Source organism: Hermetia illucens, chromosome 4 (genome assembly GCF_905115235.1).
Source record: "Hermetia illucens chromosome 4, iHerIll2.2.curated.20191125, whole genome shotgun sequence".
In the NCBI taxonomy this organism is placed as follows: Eukaryota; Metazoa; Arthropoda; class Insecta; order Diptera; family Stratiomyidae; genus Hermetia; species Hermetia illucens.
In genome coordinates, this window is record NC_051852.1 from 152,443,019 (window position 1) to 152,465,484 (window position 22,466).

Below are 22,466 nucleotides of genomic sequence, written 5' to 3' on the forward strand. Positions count from 1 at the left end.
TCAGCATTTAAATCTCACTTACCAAGTATGATCCATTTTCAAGTATCTGCCTCATTTAAATCCGGTTACGCTGTGGTCCATTCAAAAAACAGTAGCGATAAATTGGAGGCAAACGAATATTGAAGGCACTCGACCTTTGCATAAATTAGAAACAACCGCCCAACATGGATACATGCTTTCCGTCCATATTCATTTGGAAATGTCCGGCTCCTGCCAGCCTGCCCAGTTCAAACATGGATGTATAGATTTCCAAGAATGCCTCTAATGAATAATAATTGAGAAAAAATTGTTCAGCGATCAGCTTCTGACACAATGCCAGTTCAAATTTCTCTGGATTGCCGTAAACTAGAATATGGAGTGCTCCTCGAAATGGTCCAAGTGTGATCACTTAAGCCTCGCCTACGCATTGCAATCCGAAATCATTCATGCGGACACGAATTCTAGTCCAGTCTCGAGATGCTTTCCATTTCTTGTCCCGGGCAGCTCCTTCATTTTGGGGGCAAATCTGGATCCATTAGTGGACATGGCGGAGCGCTGGACTAGATGTCTAAATACTCATGCGTTGTGTACAGGTAAACAGCAGAAACAACAAACATGTTCATTGTTAAGTGCAAATATTTGACCGGTCATATCCGACATGTATAGTGCGTGTAGAGGTGCACTTGGCCGGCACTAAGAGCAGCGTTTTAGATATAATGTACATCCACTTAGTAGATGGCGATGGCGATGGCGGTCTGGGTTTTTTGGCAGCAAATGATGCCAGTGCTAAGTGGTGGCATGCGTTTTGGTTAGTGAGACGAGCCAAGAAATTAGTTCTAAGTTTTCAGTAAATATCAGAGCACAAGAAGTTCCTTCACGGAATCTCGGATTCAGTCGTGGCTAGCTCTGGGTCCAAGTGGCCTGAGGTAAGACCATGCCAGTTGTCCATGACCGTTTCAAACCAGATCTTGCCCGGTAACTTTCCAGCCATAGTACCACCAACATCAAGTATCTTGATAGATTCCCCCTTCATGCTTAATAACGCCTCGCGGAGACTAGTAGCCAGGCAAGAAGCAACGATCCCTTGGAAACCTGTGCTGATCTGCTCACCATAAGAAAACCCTCAAATCGAATCCCAAGTACCCAATAAAATTCCAGATAAAAAAGAGCAGCCAAGCCGTAGGTACGTGGTTGCTTAGAGGGTTCAATGGAAAAGAAGGTATGAAGTGCAAGTAAGTTTGCGTACATGCACTCGAAAGTGATGAAGTGAGCAATTAAGCAGTTTTGGTAGGTAGCCGCAAGACCTGAGGACAAGAACTGTAGGTGGCGGACTATCCCAATCTTAAGGGAACTGCCCAATCACCGTATGGTGTGGTATAGAGTAACGTTAGATGACGCTCAAGTGATCTTGTACGGATCGAATATGTTACTTCCTTGTTTGAAGTTGTTTTTTCGAGCTTTTCAGGAAAAAATGTATGCACACACTCGTTGATCGCTTTACGTTTTACAAAAAAATGCTGGAAAAGAAATGCTGTTTGATGTACACCGAGATGACCATGTGCTTCAATGGCTTTATACTAGGGCTTTGCACGCCATTCAGTTTTCTTGTTATGTAGTAAGAATTTTTTGAAAGTTCATTTTTTATTAACAAATTTCCTAATTTTTTTAGATAATTGTTCACTTTTTCGAAAAATTGGATAGCGTGAAAGCTGCATGAAATGGTTGTTCCGGTGATAGTTGAGGCCCTTTTGAAGTTCTGGAATAAGTAATTGCATGAGTGATGAAAGCAGTTCAAATTCCATTGGCTGTTTTGAAATTTTTAGAAATTGCTTTTCACGGTGCTTTCCAAATCACAATAGTATCTGAAGTTGTGTCAATCAGATAGATACTTTTCCCAATCTTTTATGCAATATTAGCTTTTAAAACGATCCCATTGAGTACCAAATAAAATGGTGCAAATCCATATCAGAATTGAGCCATAATTCTCTAATTCGAATTCGAATTCTTTTTGATTCCCTGTAACGCGCTGAGGAATCGGGGTTCTGACTCACAGTCCTCTTCACTAGCTGTGAACTGCGTCCGGACTAGAAAATCCAGGATTTCACCAGAAGATTCCGTCCAGGAGCCTTCCGACTTTTTGAAACTCTATAGGTCCCCTCTGTTCCCACCTGTTCCATGGTGACCCTCTTGGATGTAGTCGCAAGGCCTTCAAATCTCCATCTAGCGTATCGGGCCAACGTTGTTTCGTCCGGCCTTTTAGTCGCTTACCATCGACTTCAACCTTCAGACCAATGTTGACAAGTGAATTCTGATTAGCGCGAATTACGTCACCATATCATCGAAAACGAATCGCGATTATCCTCATTTCGAATGTCATCAAGGGACGTTATGCAACTAATCCAACACAGCATCTTGGTCTCCATTACCACGAGACGCGGTTCATTGTCTTTTATAGTCGGTCGTCACTTAGAACCATAGAGGACGATATATTGATCCACGAACGAATGAATAATTTTCAGATACACCAAGACGTGTGCTACAAAGTATATTGATGCATTATTCTTCTCATTGGCATTAGCAAGTAGAGCATCGAGGAACTCGATCCGTTTGTCTATCTTGGTAGCGTTCTTTCCATTAACAGTGACACCGAACTTGATGTGGCATTAAGAGCACTAGATCTGCCCGCGCTTTTTGTGTGAAATGGATTCTGAATGAAATGAAATAAAAGAAAAAGAATATTAAATTTCGAAGCTCGTCTAATTGAATTATCGCTGATGTTCTACATATTAGCGGAATGCAGAAACCATTACTCCAGCCCTTTAGATGCCCTTTAGATGCCCTCTACTCTGCTTCTTCTATAGTGCTACAGCGTGATGTCGGTAATTGGCCGCTCGACGTCTTCGTCTTCATTTTTGCCATCCCCCCCCCCCTCCCAAAAATATTCCTTTCTCTCTTTCTTGATCTGATGATTATCCGTATTTTTGTGGATTCTTTCTTTTGATGTTATTCTTCTTGCCCTGGGAAAAAATTTAATATTCACCGACTTACTTTGTGCTATTTTCAATAAATTCATGTCCCCTGCTTTTAATACCAAGCTATGCATCAATATCGCGGTCATTTATGAGATATACACTTTTATCCAAAAAAGCCCTCCTCCCCTTATCCTCGTCAATTTAAGGCTCTTAAGCTGTACAGCTCTGTGTGTTAGTTGTCAATAAAGTTGAGTTAGAATACATCAGGATCAAATCCAACTGCAGGTCACTGACGATAAAATCTCGTTTCGCCATGGTTGCGTTTTCTTGTCGGATGACGAGATTTAGTCGAGCCAAGGAGACCCATTTGACCGAAACCCGACGTTGAAGTTATGATAATGTCAACCTCGCTCGAGGACTTCGAGGGGGCCCTCATAAAGAGATTGCAGCGGATTCCGAGGAACATCCGTCCTAATTAGGACATGCGTACAGAATTTGTGATCCCTGGGTACATCTGCCACGGTTTCCGCGTGGTTTGCGGGTGGTGGCAGCTTCAGTATTGGCATTGCGCCCATACACAGACGCAATAGACCAGTAGCGTTGAAACCCAACCTGATGATGAGGACAGGGTCACTGGAGAGTCCCAGCTTCTTCCTGTTTACTAGTTCATCGGGACTTACAGCAAATTCTTCAGCTCAACTCTGAGAAAAGGGAGGACTCAAATTGCATTCCCTGGTCGATGATTACCATATTATTGTCAGCACACCAAAGGGTGGAAATCATTCTGGACAGAGCGCCTCTGCACAAAATTGCGCGATAATATTTTTCGGGGTTATGCCTCAGGCTACTGCATGAACATATTGATGATTGTGAGGCAATACCTGAAAGTGTTCGAGTCTCGCAAAGAGCCCATAATGTCGAAGTGGACTGTGTGGAAACACTTGGTGAACGGAGGAAGCACTCTTACCTCTTTCCTCATATGCTTGGTAGTCTTGCACTTCTGCCATGCGATCTCTGGCCCAAAAATTAATGTCCTTGTTCATGGACGGCCAGAAACTAACCAATTCTTTGGCCGAATACCTGGGTGCGCCACATCGTGAACAGCGTGAAATACTTCCTATCGGAAATCGGCCGGAATATATGGCCATGTTCCCTTGCCTCAGGTCTGGCAGTGTATACTGGATGTATTCGGAGTTGGTCCTCAATCACAACTTGCTGGCTTGTTTGCTCGCTCCGCCACTGCCGAGTTTCGTTTTGAAAACCTAACAAAACTTTCTCCAGTCTGCCCTCCTGGGATCTCTAAAAAGGTGGGAACCCTCTATAGCGAGATTTGGACTGAAAAGGAACTCTGGTCAAACACTCTCCAATTCTCAACCCTAAAAGTCTTAATGTCGCTTAGTAGGATGATATCAAGGATCCCCTCCTATCTGTCACTGTTCCCCGAGTTGGACAAATCAAAGATTGGTATACTACCCTTACACACCTATAGCTTTGGGTTAGTAATAAAACTAAAAAGAGGCTGACCTCTTGTATTGATTTCCGAAATATCGCGATGCACCGCACAGCCTATCAACAGGTTAGTCCTCCACACTGCAATCTTGGACGTTATATGATGTAGTCCTTCTTTTGCCATATAAGTGGAGAATCACCTCTTTGTCCATGCTTGCTTCAGTTCAAATACAGTTAAGTCGCTAAAGCTGCGGTTCGGATATAAAAAGGCGTGCAGGTTCTTTCTGGCCATCCTATGTTATGCTATGCCATCCGCCTGTTTCGATCAGTGTCTCTTGTGCTATGGAATAATTTATAATATTTGCTTTGGGGTCCTTTGATCTTTTACAGAGGAAGACTAATCACTTAACTAACTACTGCAAGTTAATTTGCGCTACCTCCACAATATTTTTCAACTTTACGAAGTCAGGAATTCGTTTGCCGCGTTAACAAAGTTCAAGTCATTGCCAAGTTTCGCGGAGCGGAATGCTCTGACTCTGAACCGTACTTCGTAGTCTACCTTTTCATTTATGCCGAGAAAGAAAGGTCCACTGTTCGACTAGAGTCCGTCCTCCTTGATCACCACCCAGTTGGCTATGGGCACCCTGGAGTTTTGAAATATAGGGATTGGACGGGCTTTATTCAAGTGGATTTTTGACAATCAGATGCGAGAATCTTGTTATATGAGGCCACCCCGAGGCACAAACTACAAAAAGGGGAAGAACTCACGTGCTGCGACCTGATACGTATGGATCACCTGGTTAATATTAAAGCAGGAACATATCCTTTCCACGGTTTCCTTTGCCTTCCAGTAGAAGATCGATAACCAGCTCAAGCAACTTGGACTCAGGTTCGTTGCTAACAGAGCTACCATGCGGTATTTAATGAAATAATTTTCAAAAATCATCATCATCAACAGCGCAACAACCGATATCCGATCTGGGCCTGCCTTAATGAGGAACTCCAAACATTCCGCTTTTGCCCCTAGCTCCACCAGTTCGATATCCCTAAATTCTGTCTGGCATCCTGACCTACCCCATTGCTACATCTCAAGCAAGGTCTGCTTTGTCTTCCTTTTCTACTATTGATATTGCCCTCATAGACCTTTTGGACTGGCTCATCCTCATCCATACGGATTAAGTGACCCGCTTACCGCAATCTATTGAGCCGGATTTTATCCACAACCAGACGGTCATGATATCACTCATAAATTTCGTCGTTATGTGGGTTACGAAATCGTCCATCCTTATGTAGGGTACCAAAGATTCTTTGGAGGATTCTTTTCTCGAACGCGACCGACAGTTTCTTGTTAAGGACCCAGGTCTCCGACGAACAAAAAACGACTGGCAAGATCATTGTCCTGTACAGTAAGAGCTTTGACCCTATGGTGAGACGTTTCGAGCGGAACAGTTTTTGTAAGGTGAAATAGGTTCTGTTGACTGCCAACAACCGTGTGCGGATTTCATAGTGATAGCTGTTATCGGCTGTGGTTTTCGACCCTAAATAGAAGAAATTTTCAACTCTCAATTTTCTTGCACCGCACGCTCGATCTGGATGAAGGCTCGATCTGGATGAGAACTGTTCATCTCGGGTTTTTCTTCCCATAATATCAATATCGTAAGCGTAGGCCAGCAGTTGGGTGGACTTGAAAAGGCTATTGTCTCTTGAATCGACGTCTGCATCCGGATCACATTTTCCAGGATCAGGTTAGAGAGGACACATGATAGACCATCCTCTTGTCTAAGACCGTTGTTGATGTCGAATGGTCTCGAGAGTGATTCTGCTACTTTTATCAGGGCTCGCACATTGCTCAGCCTAATCAGTCTTATCAATCTCGTCGGGATACCGAATTCTCTCATTGCCATGTAGAGTTCTATTCCAGCAGTTTTTCCATCGCCTGCCTCACAGAGAAAATCTGCACTGGAAGTGAAGCCTCCTTGGTATGGCCAATGATGTTCTAGGCATATGAGGCTATCCGGCCTAACAAGATAGCGGAGAATATCTTATAGATGGTACAATCTCCGTTTTTATGTATGGTATAGATAGTGCCTCGTTGCCAATCGTCCGGCATTGATTCGCTGTCCCATACTTTGAGCATCAGTTGATGAACCGTGTAATTGGTAGACTCCATATTTTGAGCTGTAATTCCATCACCTCCCGACGATCTATAAATTTTAAACCGAAGAATCGCACGGACTCTTTCTTCCATATGATGGCAGTATTTGTCCGCCATCTTCAGTTGGCGGAACCTCCACCTCGCCGATATTTTAGTTGTTGAGCAGTTCATCAAAATACTCAACCCATCGCTCCAATATGCCCATCTCTCGGAGATTTCCTTCTTTGTCTCGGCAATTATTGCTGAATTATTGGTAAAACTTCTGCGCTTGGTGCGGTTGCTCCCTGTTTTCTCGAGTGTCTGTTGATTCTCCCAGGCTTCTTTTTTCCATTTGTGAAGTCGCTTCTCCGATCGAGGGAGTTCGTGATAAGTCTCCGCGCATGCCCACATTCTTTGAAAATACAACAGGCTATCGTCTAACTGCGTATGAAAATATGCGCAAATCGTTATTCCGTTTACGTTGCCGGGTTCATCGTTGTGTTGTCAATTCAGTGCGAGGCTCATTTTGTGGCTTCGTAACAAGTTGTTTTCCATGTAGGGTTGTTAGCCCTACCCAATCTCCAACCTGAAAGACCAGTTGGTGCAGCTTGTCCCACTTTTAAGCGAGACTCGCCTTCATCCTTCCCCGCGTGCAGCTTTTCGTTACTCTGTTTAAAATCTGAAAATGCAGCTATCACAACACCAAGATTAAGTTCTGTAGTAATGTTCTTTCTGTGTTGTTATATGGGAGTAACGCAGAAGTGGCAGTGGATAGGACAGACATTAAGAAGGGTCGACCACTACATTGCTGGCTATACCATGGAATCCAATCTAGCAAGATGGCTGACAAGTGTGTCGCCCAAAGCTACTTGGCACAGAACAGTAGAGAAAGAGTTCAGGCGTCTCAGGAAATCGTACGGGGAGCTGAAGCGCATTTCAGGTAACCGCTAATAATGGCGCCTAGATGTGGTTGGCGTGCTAAACCCCACCAAATGCACCAATATACAAATGGCACAAATATTTGCATTAATATGCCCAGAACTGAGCGATTTAAATATCTCGGGTCAATGCTATCAGCCAATGGAGAACTGCATTATGGGAAGCAACCACACATTAGCGTAACCTAGATGAAATGGGGTTCCACAACTGATGTTTTTTTCTGATCGACGTATCAGCGAACGTCTCAAATTTAAAATTTATCGCAATGTCGTCTTGTTGCTCTCTATGGTTCTGAGTGTTAGCCGACTCTAAAGGACAATGAACGGCGTCTTGCGATAATGGAAACAAACATGTTACGTTGGACTAGTGGCGTGACATGTCCTGATCACATCGCGATTGATATGGGGTTTCACCGATCGTGAAAAAATTGCAAGAGAGTCGCTTCTATGGTATAGCCACGTAATTCGCACTGACGAGAATACACTTGCCAAGATTTTTCTGAAAATTGAAGTTGGTGTCTTGATACGCTAAATGAGGATTGGAAAACCTCGCGATTGCATCCAAAAACCGGTCATGGCAAACTGTATCAATTTACGTGATATTTCCAGCATAGAACCCTGTCGAACGTCCTCAGAAGCAACATAGGCACCAAGTCCACCATATCAAAGCCGTGCTTCCGGCAAATGACTGTCGAAAAGTCCATCAATTGTTGCCAGCTACTTTTCATTAGGTTCCAGATGGGATTTCTCACAACCAGGGTAATGGCTACTAAAAGTTGCTGACCCCATCATCGTGAACTTGTTTTTGACCAAGCCAACAACGAGAACGAGTGGTGAAAATGTGTGCTCCTCGAAAACCGATTGTCTGTCTGATAAGCATCCCAGATCATCTGTAGGTTTGCCAGCTTTAAGTACTGTCACACGTTTGTCCTCGAGAAACTCGACCAAAATGTCTTGCTTAGACACACAGATTTTTGTCGCTGTTGTTACAGTCACACCCACAATGGACCTATCCAGAGACCACATTTCTTAAATAAACACACACAACATTGTTGTTATTAAACCGTCAGAGTTTAACCTAAATGAAGGCTCTAGTTACTTGGAACTAGACTTTTTTTTTTCAGCGTTTGTCCCTCTCGAAAGCGAAGTCAAATTTTGATCAGTTGCGCCATTTTGTTGGGTCATATACCAGATCTAGAGTCCAGAGCCTTTCAAATCACGATCTAAGGTATGAATCCATCGTTATTTCGGCCAGGCTTTCGATTGTTTCCCATCGACTTCGATGTTCAAACCATTCTTGACAAGTGAGTTTTCGTCAGCGCTAATTACATGTCCATACAATCAAAGACGCCTCTCTTGTATTTCTCTACGATCGGGTCAACCCCATATCGATCGCGGATGTCTTTATTTCGGCTGTAATCATCGCGTATTGCGCGATGCAACATTTTGGTGTCCATTACCGCGAGGCGGCGTTTATTTGCATTTATAGTCGTCAATGAAATAAAGTAAAACGAGATACGCTTGGTTTGCGTGAAAAGGGAGAGAATTAGAGGTAATTTCCAGAACTATAAATTTTAAAGGCTCGTTCTATTTGAGCCGATGTCTTTACACGTATTTCAATCTTTGACAAAATCGGAAACACCTCAACAGCGAATCCACTTTAATAAGGTTCTGTCAAAAAATACATACTGTCTCGTTTTGCGAAGCAATGTTTACATTGCATATGAAGTTGCGAAACAAACACAACATATAAAGCTGAAAAACACTCATTCCGATGAATTCTTAACGAAAATTACTTTTCCAACGAAAATCCAAGTTGATTTCATTTATGGCTTAATAAAATGCAAAGAAATTAAAAGCAAAACACCCTCACCCTTCCCCGCCACACTGGCAAACGCAAATGATATTTACATAGGGGTCCTTAATCCTGATGGAAGGATTAAATAAATGAAACATAAATGAATAAAAACAACCGATTTAATTTAACCACATCGAAAAGAAAGGAAAGGATGCCAGTGAGGAACCCACGAATAGCAAGGATATATACACCCCGATATATACACGCATTACACAGTTCATCGGAAGCATAGCATCTGTGTCGGAGGAGCGTTCAAACTCATCCTTTCGTATCCTTTCCCGTTGACTTAATCCTCAGCAGCACTATATTCATATAAACACATTTTGCAACCAAAGAAGTCTTATCGGATTATCTCAAACTTCTGGAAAGTACGTACAACATTCACTTAGTCCAACATGGTGGTGTGCCTGTACACATTTAGATACGTCCTCATAGGATCCAAAGGAAGAACTTTCTTTCCGATACTCCTTCTCAAATGCTATATATGTCGGATTATTGTAGGTTCGGATGGGCGAACCATGCTAATGGATACCACTTGGATGCGCATGATCCTTACAACTTGCCTGCTACCTATATCTCTTCCGAATCATTCACCGTATCCCATGCAACCACCTTACACAAGCACATCTTTACCCTATTAGGGTAGTAGTACCATTCCCAAAGTTACCACATTATATGCCATGAGATGGGTATAACAGACAGTTTTCCATTGTCTGACAGGCACCAAGTGCGCCCCATCCCCTCCATCTCAACGAGATAGAATAAACTCCTGGAAAAAGATTCGTCATGTCCGGACAACGGAAGTATATAAGGCAACTTGATTTTTATGAGGTGGATTTTTTTCTGACATCGAATCAGATATTATTCTTTTTCCCTTTTCTCGTTTAATAAAAAAGTTTCTTTTTAAGGTTCCTTTCATTCTATTTTTCCTTCTTTGGGATATTGGAGGGAATACATCTTTTCGTTTTGAATAGGAAAAAAAATCCAACCCAAAAGTTTTCTGTATTCAAATCGCGAATGCACTCAACGAAATCTCCTCGGAAAACTTTCTTTAGTCCTTTATGACGGAGGAAGACGCCATCGTTCGATTGAAATCTTATGGAGGATAATGTAATACTGAGAACGTTATGCAGCAGAGTAATCCGCATTGCTTGAAAAATGATTTTTATTCCTTTAAAAAGAAAATAGAAAAGCTGGGATGGAATTGAAGTGGAAATAGTAATCTTAGGAGTTTCCACCAGATGGATGAATTAAATAATTTCATTCTAGTTCTATTCATGGCTTTTGTAAACTTTGCCGCCAGTAGGTTTGTAGGATTCAATGTTGTTATGCATCTAGCTTGACCAGTTGACTATAAGGCGTAGGAAAATCAACTAAAAAAAATTGAAAATCATTTGTTTGCTCTAAATGAAAATAAACTGCGGATTTCAGCTAATAAATTAGGAGTCGCAGTCACGACCTGAAACAAGTTTTTTTTTTGAAAATTCACATCTGCTCTTTGGTCTCAGGCTTGGCACGTTTTCTTTAAACCGATAGAGACATCTATAGGAAGTCAGAAATGCGCTGCCTACTTCCCTTTCCTTTTTGAAAGTAAATTTTTTTCTAGAAGAACTTTTGTGCAATGCAAGTACTTCCCGTATCCAATCCAATCCCTCTGCTCGATTGACCGGTATGCCGAACTCACCCTTCCCAAGTTCACCATGTTGTCCAGTACTTCCCCCAGGCGGGAGCAGCGTAGATTAGGATAGAATTTACCAACCCTGCAACCGTATTAGGCATCTTCTTGCTAGAGATGAACTAGCCTTTGCTGCCTTAGTCCGCAGCACTTGAAGCTCAACTTAGCATTGATCATTCCTCTTAGGTATCTAAAGATCGATTTTAAAAAGGACATGATTACCAAACCGGATTTTGGCGTTATTGTTTTTCTTGTGATTGGTAATAAGCACCGCCTTCGCCTTATCGCCCGCCTGGTCCAACTTACCCATTTTTATCCATGCTTTCATGGCATGAATGTGTGCCACTTCCATACAATTCTACGTCCTCGAACTACTGCCACCGTCAAGTCATCTACAAAACCAATCAGCGTCGCCGCCTTTGACACACAAAAGCCAGGCACTCTGTCATATATTATATTCCGCAGCAACGACCCCAATACGAAGCCTTGAGGAACATCTGTTGTCACAGTATATTCTTCGATCCGTCATCTGTGTCATACCAAAGAAGTTTCTCGGAACGGTAACTCTCGATTATCATAGTTAAGTAACCAGGGAGACCTAGCTTGGCCAAGGCCATTTAATCCAGGTCCAGTTGGCCAAGTTGAAGCCATTCATGACATCCAGCATCACCACAGTCCAGTACTTACCAGCGACTGATGCCCCCGATTCATGACCACAGACCGCGCTCTACGAACCCTATACTGCCGCTCCGATAGACCACCCGCTTGCTCGACGAACGGAACCAATCTATTTTAATCACCCTCTTCGACATCTTCCCCATCGTATCTAAGAGACAGATAGAGCGATATGAAGAGGGCAAGTAAGGTGGTTTTTAGGGCTTCGGTAGCCGAACCAACCTCTGCTTCTTTCACTGAGCAGAAAACTTCTATACATGAACGATTCAAATATGCTTATGAACCATTCCGGCCTGATTTTAGCAGCCAACTGCAGGGATTTGTTTGGAATCTCAGCCAATATCTTAGCTTGATTATACCTAATTCGTCAACAAATCTCTTGCAATTCCCCCTCGGTCACCCCGGGGGTCTAGAAGACCTCTTGTCATGTCAATTGGGGTGATTTTTGCCCACAAATCTTGTTCACAACAGTCTTGTAAGCACCACCCCACGATTTTGTATTTGCCTCAGGCACATCTGCTCGCTACAAGCTTACTTTTCCTTCTCTCTTAAGACTTTTCCAATCCGCCGATGTTCTGCCTTCCCTCTTATCCTTTGATAAAGCCTCATTTCCTGCAGACACAATGACCTCAACAGCGAGATTTCCTGGGTTTCACCAGTAGTTTAGCCTCCTATTGTGATGGAACCGCCGTCACGGCATTGTAGAATCGCATTCTTCAGTTAACTGCTAACATAGCTAAATCCTTCTAAAGCCGCCAGGAATGACTCTTCCTCGGAAGCTCCAGTGGACCACCCAGCTATCCTGATTTTTCTACCTCGCAAACAGTTTTCTTTTGAAAATTCTCTTTATCTGCTCTTTGGCCCGCCCAGACAGGAGCCGGGTAAGCAGGACGGATTTCCCCATCCCTGCGATAAGCAGCCGCCGACTAGATTTTGGCCCTCCAATATTGGGCATCATCTTTGCTAGAAAGACTTTGCTGCCCTTTCGCGCGCATAATCCCTTGAAGCTCAACTTAACATCGGTCATTACCCCCAGATATCTAATGATCAATTTTAAAACGACTTTGTGATTACCAATCCGAATTTTGACAGTATTGTTTTTCCTCCGATTGCCAATAAGGACTGCTTCCATCTTATCTTCCACCAGATCTAGTTTCACCATTTGGAGCCGTGTTGTGATGGCATGAATGGTTTCAATTAATGTTGCTTCTTTTGGCATACGAAGGCCGAGTACTTCGTTATATATTATGTTCTACAGAAGGGTCCCCAGTACGGAGCCCTGGGGAACACCTGCTGCCACAACATATTCTTTCGGCCGTCGTTCGTCTTGTACTAAAGAAGTCTCTCCAAAACGTAACTCTCAGTTTAGCCAGAGTGCTCTTAATCCAATCCCAGTTAGCCGAGTTAAGGGCATTCCTGACATCCAGCGTCAGCACCGCACAGCACTTACCAACAGCTGATGTCTCTCGAGCCAGATCCGCGACCGTTGCTATTGCATCGAACGTGCGAAACCCATACTGCCGCTCCGATAGGCCATCCGGTAGTTTGACGAACGGAAGCAGCCTGTTCCATATTATCCCCCTTAGTATCCAAAAGTGAGATAGGACAATATGAAAAATGTGGTGGTGGTTTTTGCGGCTTCAGTAGCAGAACCAACCTCTGCCTTTTGTACTGCGCCGGGCAACACTGCTTCCACCATGCACAATTCAAATGTATTTATGAGCCATGCGGGCCTAATTTTAGCAGCCAACTTTAGGGCTTTGTTCAGAATCCCAATCAATCTCGTAGCCTTATTATCACTAATTCGTCCGCAGGTCTCTGGTAGTTCCTCCTCGGTCATCGTGGGGATGGAGAAGACTCCTGTTGAACCGTTGGCTGCGTCCATTTTCTTCCTCGCCGATCCCGTCGAGAAAGTGAACCGCCAGGAATGTCTCTTCCTTGAAAGCTTCACTGGGCCACCCAGCTATCCTGGGTTTTCCACTTATGTTGCTCTTTCAATAATTTTGATAGGATGCACCTTTCGCAATAAAGCTCCGTGAACTCTTTAACAAAAACGAGGTGTTGTCCGGAAGAATTAATTCCTTCGAACATATCATAATTCAAAGTCATGGTATTTCTTCGTTAACCTGATGTAACACTGATTTTGTAACAATTCAAAACAAAAGCTTGAAAGTAGTAAATTGGAACGATCAACTTGCTGACAGGGGTATGGTGATTCATATTGACATGCATCAGCACAGCTCAAAAATGTGATATGACAGTGTTGTGAGATGGGCTTAAAAATACACTCAAAGTCTTCCCTGCATATCGTAAGGACCGACTAGAAGGGGTAGAATTTTTGGGCTTGCGACCTGCACATTTTACGATTTTATTGCTACCGAAAAGTAATAACGCCTCGGATAGAGACTGACCTCATGCCAAAGACCTTTGGCTATCGAAAACAAAATATGACTATGACTATGACAACGATATCAGCGGTGCCCAAAATATTCGCTTTCTCAAACTCAAGCCAAGATTCCAACTATACGAGCTGAGCACTCTGGGCTTAAGGGAACATGGCGGGACTCTAGAGGGTACTTCTCTCTTTCTTGCCATGCTAATAGCAATCTGCTTTTGTACTTTGGAAAACCGGATGGTAGCAGACGCGTATCTGGTATAGGGTTTCTTTTGACGATTTCTGACTTCAAGGTTCCGATTCAGGCTAAGGAGCATCACAATTGTACTGTACTATGCACCAACGGAGACTTCCCATATATTCTACGAACAATTACAGATATTTCGGGGAGGCTTCCTAAGATGACAACGCCTTGTTGTGATGGGGAAGCATGGCCTTGGCGACCGTAATTCCATTTCCATCAGTGCCGTGCGAGTGATGGTAGACGTGATCCGCTCGACCTTCGATACCAAGCAGTATTCCGGGAAGTGCAAATAGTGACTGTTCCTCCAAGCAGAAGAGAAATCATCACGGTCATCATGCACTCAAACAGAGTGAAACCACTGGATTTGACGGTTTCCTTGTAAAATTATTTATCACTGCACTTGCAGCTACTATAGATGCGCTATTTAGTTGCATTCGTACACGAAGTCCGCCAGGGTCGCTTATTTCTTCTTGTTATGGGTAATGCTCTTCATGCTGCCTTGTCCGGAGAAGGTGGAAGAGTTCAATGGACGCTAACATCTTTTCATAAACATTCGACTACGCTGATGACATCTCTTTGCTCTCACACCGCGTCATGGACGTTAGCCAAATGGCTCTCGATTTGGGAAGAAGGGCAAGTGGAGTTGGACTGAGGATAAATACTAACAAAACCACGATTGTCAGTGGATGACCCACTCTCCAAGATCGCCGACTAGTGAGTCGCCCAAAGAGCAGTAATAGTTGAGGAGGACCGCAATTATCTGTGGAAGCCCTAAGGGGAGCTTAAGAACATTGCAGCGAACTGTGAAAGATGGTGTGTAGGGGAGGTTGTCGCACTATACCCTACCAAGGGGTAAATATACCTGGCGTACCCGATTAATCCCGACCTGAGTGGCAAACGCAGAGCTGCATGCGACCAGGCGCGTGTCGTAGGTTGCGGATAATGACATGGCCTACCGGGTCAGCTAAGAATATCGCAAGTTAATCTTGTAAATAAGTAGCCGCCGACAAGCAGAACGTTTCCGTTTGTGTTCGTCTTCCCTTACCTATATTTCCGTTTCAGGAGGGGTAAACCTCCTTAACAAATCCATAAGCCGGGGTGAAGGAATCGGCGGGCCTATCGGATGAATCGCTCCCCTCCAAATACCTTCCCTACCTTTGGAGGTAACCATGGGTCATTGCAATATTGGGGCTCTGTTGCAGGGTTGAATGCCTCCCCAATACTCGTGGGAACCAAATTGGGGACATTTTTAACAATTTTAATGGGACCCCAGGGACACAAAGACAGTACCCAACACGTTTGATAGTCGTTCAACAACATCAGAGCTGTTTTCCGTCCTTGGATGTTTTGGGGGTTATACGGTCAACCACCAGAGACGCAAGACCTAGGGGTCATATGGTTTGAACGAACCAACTCAATGAATTTCCATGATTCCATGACTACTGACTGCTGGGTAGTCAGGGAAAGCTTAGTAACTGGGGATGGCGACCCAATTTATAATGAGGCTTTGACCGCATTCTAGGTCGCATTCACAGAATATGCTGAAATTCTCCCAGGCACTGGGCCGCAGATCCCAAAACTAAAGTTTACTTCGGCAACTACTAAAGTCATTACTGCGTTGATCAAATTTTGGCTGATCGTTTGGCTAGCGAGATTACGTTGCAGCTACCACGGTACTTCGTCTCCATAATCAACATCTTGGAGCGAATAACAGAGCTATGCGTAGGAGGATTTTACCGTACTCGGTATTTCGGCTCAATAAAAGAGTTAAAAAGTTGAGAAAGGAGATTGGCCGTGTCACGCAGGTACTTCTTGGAAATCCATCACCAAAAGTGCACAGATGCGTTGCAAACATCTTTGGAAACTACCATCTCTCCAATGATCTGAAAATCGAAGAAATCCTCGAAATGCTGAAGCAAAAACTTGCGTTATGCTCCAATCACATCCGTAGGTATCAAAAAAGCTTTCAGCGAAGGACAGACTACACCTTGTTCTTCCAAAACCAACGGGCTTCTATAAAAATTTCACTAACTCAGGTCGTGAAAATAACCTTGATCTGGATCAGGAAGAAGACTTCTTGAGAGGTTTTTGGAGCGAACCCAGCCGTTGCAATTTAAAAGCAGCGTGGCTTCCACACCTCATGCTTTCATGCGAGGCCCTCCCCGAAAAGACCATTACTGAAGCTGGCGTAGAAACAGCCGTTAAAAAGGCAGGTAATTAGAATACGCCAGGAGTTGATAAGATTCACAATTCCTGGCTGAAATGGCCCAAGAGCATTCACAGGGTATTGGCAAATCATTTTAATCAGATAATTGTCGATCTGAAATTAGATCCAGAATCTTTCACCAAGGGAATAACTTTTCTCATCCCCAAGGAACAGGGTGTCCTTCAAAATGTCGATCAATTACTTGTCTTCCAACCATCTACAACGTCACTTCAGTTGTGTGCGCGAACGAAAGGATGCGCGATTGGCTTTGAATCCGCTATCCCATCTTTTGCATGAAAGCAAATACGTGTTCCAAGTCAAGCATGGCTTGTTGTCGAAATGTACATTAACATTGACGACATCAAATTGTATGCTAAAAACGAGGACCGACTTCACTCCTTGCTGGACATCACCATTCAGTTCAGCAGGAGTATCGTCATGCAGTTGGGATTGAAGAAATGTCGCATCAAAACAATTGATCGGGACGACACACCGACAACGAAGGATACAGCCAAAATAACATTCAAATTGAGGGTATGGATTGGGACTATGGCATATTGCGAGCAACAACACCTGTTGTGGCAATAATCAAATCTAAGTTGCTGGGGGAGATGAAGAAAGTAGAAGGGAAGAATGGGAAAGGTTGTTGGAAGGGATTGGAACACTAGGATGATTAGGCCAGTGGAGCATGGGGAGGTTAAAATCTCCGGAAAGGAAGAAAGGGAGGGAAGGGAATCTGACAGTAAGGAGTTCAGATAACCTGTCATTCTTCATACAGGTGATAAAGGCAAGCACAGGGGACATATACACAAGATGCAATGCACAGGAGGAAGTTGGGCGGGGAGACAAAAAGAACAACACACACACACACACAGTGTATCTTTTATTGCAATTAGGACCCCACCGCCGGTGGACTTACGAGATGCATCCCGGTCCCTGTCACAGCGGAAAGTGGAGTACCCTTTGGGGAGCTCGGAGTTTGATATGGCATCGTCTACCCAGGTTTCGGAGATACAGATAGCATGGTGTTGTTGAGCCAGCGCGGATAAATTGAAGGTCCCCAGCTTGGTTCTTAAACCCCTAACGTTCTGATAAAACAGACGGACAGTAAACATGGATCTTCATAACCAGCCTGTAGGCCATGCCCCGAGGTCTATGTTGGCATCCACACACAGTCACCTAAAGCAATCTCTTTTGCTCCTACAAATGGCCTCCTTTATTCAACCATCCAACGTCCTATAATCCCATTCACGCTCCTCGTGATCGGGTCTTCCCCTGGATCGCTGGGACTGCCTTCTTGCTGGATGACATGCCGATCTTAGCTCCGCGATTTCGCTATTCCATCAATAGTTTGGCTGTTTGCTTGCAAACTCTCGCCTCCAGGGCATCACAGCGTCGCATGCCCTGGTCATCCATCGCGTGATTCTCGATGTCATTTCGGTCCCCGTGCCATTCAGGTCGTCATGGCCCGCCATAGCTTCAGAGAAGGTATCCTGCACGAACGTCCTTATCGGCCAGCCCGGCATCCCTACTCGCTTTCTGCGAACATTCAACCCGCCACTTGATCCACCAGCAACTTTAATAAAAATCGCCTGGTGGTCGGTGTGGGTGTAATGCTCACTGACATACCATGTGGTTCCCCCCGCCAATGCGGTGCTCACGTACGTGAGGTGGACTAGAATCCAGGCGTCTCTCTCTGACGTAAATGAGTTCCCAACATTGGCAAGTACAACATCCAACTCGGCAAATGCCGCGAGCAGGATACGTCCTCTCTCGTTTGTCCTTCGGCTACCCCACTCAAAGGCCCAGGCATTGAAGTCACCCGCTATGATTTTCAGTGTATGACTCCTTGCGTTCAGCACCAAATGGTGCACATGTTGCGCTAGGAGGAACGTAACAGCTGTAGACATGAATCCCGGCCATCTTTGCTCTCACGAAACCAGCATAACATCCTGAATGGCCTGCCCGCCCTACGCCTATATCGCTGGTTTACCGGTCTCGTCCCTGGTGCAGACGTAAATTCCCTTCTCTCGGATGGTCTGTGAAAGGAGGTCTTGCACCACCTCACAGTTGTTCCTGAACACTGGACATCTGTTACTGCCAGTAATGTGTCGGTTGTCGATGTCCCTCTTTCCTTCGGACAGCATGCATTTCGGGTCAGCTGTGCACTCCTTGGCGATATGTTTATCTCCTTCGCACTTTCTGCACTGCTTTGATCTATCGTGGGCGCTGGTGCATGCTGCGGCTATGTGCCCAAAATTGAGGCACCTGAGGCTTCTCTTCATCGTCCACCCGCTCACTGAACCGACAGTTGACCCAGCCTATCTTCACTCTGCCCGCCGCTAGTATTTTGAACTCTGTCTCTGCTGGCAGGCTGATAACTGCAGTCTGTATCCCCCGTAAGCCTTTCGCATCAATTTGACTGGCGACTCCTATAGTCGCGGAAGCTCGAACATCTTTGCCAGTGCTGCACGGGCAGCCTTCTTCATGGAACCTTATCGATGTCCTTGCACTCGATAGTTACCTCCTGCCGTTTGGTGCTTACTTCAGCCTGCTGGCCAAGGGATTTTTCCATATATATTGTGGACGCCCGATAATGCACTCTGGATAATTGGTAATCCCGATATTTCTTACCAAATCGTCAGTCCCGTGAGGAAACGAATTATTATTAATAGTCCTGCAGGCATTCTTTGCCTCAGCGCCTCAGTGATAACCATTTATGTAATCAAATAATTAAAACCTAAAAGTATCTACAACTATGCTATTATTAAAACCAGCGACCCTAACTGCTCCTAAACCAAGGAGCTTATTGAATTCTTCATAAACGGAAAAACTGAAAATTTCCCTCCCTTACGGTTCATCAATAACCAATGAAAACTGAAATCGCTGGTCTCACCACATTCATCTATTCCACGTACTCGTTGGCTTCAATGAAGTGCTCAAATATGTACGAGTCCATCCCTAATTTGTTCGAACCTTCCATGTGTGTGCGCACAGGACATTTCAATCTGCAGCCGAGATTTATCCTGAAATAGTTATGTTGTTGCTTTTGTATGGATTATCCGGATTAAAATAACACCTTTCCATTGTTGGATGGTTTTAATATACATTTTAAGGGGCTTTTAAGAGACTGTCAGGATGTCCGTCGGATGCGTTAAAATCACTCCTATTAGACGTATGAGGAGAGGTTGGATGTGTGCATTAGGACATGCTTGTTAGCATTAACAATGTGATGATGATATATGCACTGATCCTTTTTTGGTTCACCCCGAAATACCATGGTGGATAATGTGGAAGTAGTTTCCAACTTTCCAACGTTTTTATATTTGGGAAATTAGGTTTGAAAGAATTATCAGGGAACATGATTTTGGCTCGTCCCCTCGCATTTGAGGATGAGGCTATGTCCTTGTCGTAATGTTATATTCAATTTGGAAGGGAGGAGAGTCAGTTTGTTGAATCCAGAGAAAACCAAAAGAAACGTAATCCTGTAATGCTCATACCGGCGATGTTATGATAATATCAGTAAGGATTTTGTACGACACCGCAAATAGGGGAGAGTTTTTATTAGATGATCAAATGCTTTAAATAGGGAATTGATGAATGTCATGCCTAGAATCAGTATAGAAATCAAATCAGATATTATATACATGTCCTATGTGCATCCGAGCGATACTATTCAATAGAAGTCTGCACCCCAAATGTATTCAGTTTGGATTTTCTTGGCCCGGACTTACCATAATGTCTGTGTTTCATGCCGGTCTTCTGTCGGAACAGTATCAACTTTCGCCGACCACATTCTGCGTTTATATAAAATTAACACTCTCACCGCGCAACCATGTCATCTTTCCTCATGATTGCTATTCAACTAAATTGCAGACATAATGGATATCACTCATAACTTCCTGCAATTAATACTCAAGTCGATATGGTGGTGGTCCAAACCCTATATATGTCTAGTTGATTTCCTACAACCCACCATACCTGGAAACTCTTTAAATGGCTGTCAGGAAAGTCTCTCAGTGTCTTGAGCATGTGATGTGGGCCATTTTGTGAGTAGGACAGCGACACATCAAACATGACATGCAACATTTGTACGAAACACATGTACGTGCTCACCGAGCAATGCGGTCCAGAAATAGTCTCTATGTCAGCCCCAGCCTATTTCGGATTGCATTAGATTTCACAAAAAATAGCTGGAAAACAAGAAGACAATCTGAAATGTTGCATTAACCTTTACTTCGAGACCTATTTTCTTGTTGACAGAGACATTATGCGTTCAGATCGGATGCATCAAGATTTTGGAGTGAAGTTTTCCTTAAGAGGGATTGTGGCGCCTAACATCCGATGTTAGAGTTTTTTTGCTTTTCTTGACTAGGAAAGTTTCCACAAATTTTTCTGTTAATTGGTTTTAGCGAGTTTCCATGATTTGTACAAGTGAAGGGAGAAATGTAATGTTCTAGGCGCCCGAAATTGTTTATTTGGTTTGAAATCGATACTTTCCCGGATCGTTACAGGAGAACGAATCAACATATTTGTATGGAATTCCTGGAATTAATCACACATGTAAATGCTTAGACGCACTAAAGAGGATCTCAAATGTTATAGATTTTTAATCCGAGTTATCACAATCTCGGCAGATGCCGGATTTTACCTAGGACTAGCACTAAGTGACAAGCATTTAGGCTCGGACGATCCTACCTACTCAAAAACTAAAGGGGCGCTGGTGGTGGTGGCCAGTGGTACGTTAATTGGAGAATCCGTCGAGTACTCCTCGCAGTCCCTCAGCGAATACAGTCGGTGTTCTGCTGGCGGCTGTCGGGGGCAGAGTCTACTCGCACTACTCGCTGTGCCAAGTCAAGGAGAATTTGGCCCGCTTATAACATAGCCCGATCACGAGAGCTCCTGTGCCAGACGCGTGCAAATGCATTCAAGATGACGGCGGTCTGCACGGGGCACTGGCCCATAGGGGACCATGCCACTAGGCTCGGCATACCCTACAACTCGCATTGCCGAAGCTGCGGAGAACGAAAGGAAATCCTCATGCACTTTCTCTGCGATTGCCCTGCTCTGGCTAGAGTCAGGCTGCGGACACTGGGTAAACCATTCTTTGGGGACCTCAGAGAGATTTCTAGCTGCAGGGTCGGAGAGCTACTTTCCTTCGTGAGTGCTACGGGCCAGCTCTGAAGATCCGAGCCAGCTGGACTCTGCTTCCCTGCTTCCATAACAACAGTCACGGTCTTAGGAGTTTGAGGCATCAAAACGGCGCACCAAAGCGCTAATTGGGCTCTTCGGAGCGGCCACTGATACCTACCTACCTACTCCTCGGCACATCGAGCACGTATGCTCGTATGCAAGGTTTTGATGGATAACCCTGCATACAGCATTATGCCTGGTGATGTATTGCATCGGTGCCATAACAGTGCAGCCAGAAACGAGATGGTCCAACGTCTCTAACGCCGAACCACACATTCTGCACTGGTCGTTCTCCACTCGTTCTTCCATGATGAGCTTTTTATAAACTCGAGTGGCGACCACGCCGTCCTGAATGGCACACCTGAACCCCTCCGTCTCAGCAAAGAGCTTTCCAGCACACAGCCACCTGTTCGACAAATGCGTGCCAAAGACAATTCGCGTGTTTACCGTACATTGCCTTCGACTTCCATTCACCGATCCGCTCTTGGTCCGACTTCACCCCACTCAGAGGATTGAAAGATCTCTCCTTCAAGTTAAGTGGAGCCAGTCCACAGTCTGCGTTACAGACAGCCGCATGCAAGGGACTCGGCTGGTCTTTACTGTAAAAATTGACTTGGCGATGATGTTGTGCCGCCACGTCAACCACGCCCCTACCTCCGATGTCACGAGGCAAGTTCATCCGCTCCACGGCAGACTTTGGATGATGCATTCGGAATTTTGACATAGTTGTCCGTATCCGCCGCTGGAC